Genomic DNA, 2,018 nt, shown 5'->3' on the forward strand with positions numbered 1-2,018 from the left:
GTTCATAGGGAATGATGATGATTGTCACGTTCATCACATTCAGGTTGAAGTGCGAATGAATATCTTAGAAGTGAAATAATATGAATTGAATAGAAAACAGTAGTACTTTGCATTAATCTTTGAGGAACAGCAGAGCTCCACACCTTAATCTATGGAGTGCAGCAACTCTACCGTTAAAAATACATAAGTGAAAGGTCCAGGCATGGCCGAATGGCCAGCCCCCAAAACGAGATCACAGGATCAAAATACAATCCAGGATGTCTAATACAATAGTAAAAGGTCCTATTTATAATAAACTAGCTACTAGGGTTTACAGAAGTAAGTAATTGATGCATAAATCCACTTCCGGGGCCCACTTGGTGTGTTCTTGGGCTGAGCTTGAATGTTACACGTGCAGAGGCTCTTTCTGGAGTTGAACACCAGGTTGTAACGTATTTCTGGCGTTCAACTCTGGTTTGTGACTTGTTTCTGGCGTTTAACTCCAGACAGCAGCGTAGAACTGGCGTTCAACGCCCTTTTACATCGTCTAAACTTGGCCAAAGTATGGACTATTATACATTTCTGGAAAGCCCTGGATGTCTAATTTCGAACGCAATTGGAAGCGCACCATTTTGAGTTCTGTAGCTCCAGAAAATCCACTTTGAGTGCAGGGAGGTCAGAATCCAACAGCATTAGCAGTCCTTCTTCAACCTCTGAATCTGATTTTTGCTCAAGTCCCTCAATTTCAGCCAGAAAATACCTGAAATCATAGAAAAACACACAAACTCATAGTAAAGTCTAGAAATGTGAATTTAACATAAAAACTAGTGAAAACATCCCTAAAAGTAACTAGATCCTACTAAAAATATACTAAAAACAATGTCAAAAAGCGTATAATTTATCTGCTCATCAATAAGCAACCTAGAAGAGTGCTTGGCTCTTACACTGCTCCTAATGCAGACCTTTATGGCAAAAGTATTGTGGTGCCTCCAATAGCTGCAAATAATTTTGAACTGAAGCCACAGCTAATTACTCTTGTGCAACAAAATTGTCAGTATCATGGACTCCCTCAGGAAGACCCAAATCAGTTTATTTCTGATTTTTTGCAGATTTGTGATATTGTGAAAACTAATGGAGTGAATTCTGAGGTGTACAAACTCATGCTCTTCCCATTTGCTGTGAGGGATAGAGCAAAGTTGTGGTTAGATTCTCAACCCAAGGAGAGTCTGGATACTTGGGATAAGGTTATCACCGGATTTCTGACTAATTTTTTTCCACCTCAAAAGCTGACTAAGCTAAGGGTGGAGGTTCAAACTTTCAGACAGAAAGATGGTGAGACCCTTTATGAAGCTTGGGAGAGATTCAAGCTACTGACTAGGCAATGCCCTCCGGACATGTTCTCTATATGGACTCAGCTGGATATCTTTTATGAGGGCTTATGTGAAATGTCCAAGATGCGATTAGATAATTCTGCAGGTGGTTCTTTGCACATGAAGAAGACACTAGAGGAGACTACTGAGCTTATTGAGTTGGTTGCTAATAATCAATACTTATATTCCTCCAACAGGAATCCTGTGAACTCTGAGACCCCTCAGAAGAGAGGCGTTTTGGTAGTGGAAGCTGTTGATGCTCTTCTTGCTCAGAATAAGCTTTTGTCTCAGCAAATAAATCTGATTACTCAACGGTTGAGTGGAATGCAAGTTTCAGCTGTCAACACTCAAAATGCACATCAAGAGGTCCCTTATGACATGACAGGTTATTTTATGCAAAATAAAAATTATGATTATGCTCAATCTTCTTCTAAACAGGTCAATTACATGGGGAGTGCTCCTAGAAATTCCAATAATGATCCCTACTCTAAGACCTACAATCAAGGGTGGAGAAATCACCCAAAATTTGGGTGGAGAGAGTAACCTCAGAGGCCACAAAATTTTAATAATAATTCTCAGGGTGGTTTTCAACAGAATAATTTTAATAACCATCAGTTTCAGTCTTTTCAACCCCAGCAAAACAATGATTTGAAAGCAATATTGGAAAGT

At 39.4% G+C, this 2,018-nt stretch overlaps 1 non-coding gene across 1 annotated transcript; it reads right to left on the minus strand.

Moving 5' to 3' along the window:
* Window positions 1-1,272: 1,272 nt before the first annotated feature.
* LOC148550778 (small nucleolar RNA R71) lies at window positions 1,273-1,378 on the minus strand. The gene has a single exon (XR_015892858.1). It is a non-coding gene; the product is annotated as a small nucleolar RNA R71 (small nucleolar RNA).
* Between the last annotated feature and the right edge of the window lie 640 nt (window positions 1,379-2,018).

Source organism: Arachis ipaensis, chromosome B7, assembly GCF_059453495.1.
Source record: "Arachis ipaensis isolate K30076 ecotype BB chromosome B7, ASM5945349v1, whole genome shotgun sequence".
In the NCBI taxonomy this organism is placed as follows: Eukaryota; Viridiplantae; Streptophyta; class Magnoliopsida; order Fabales; family Fabaceae; genus Arachis; species Arachis ipaensis.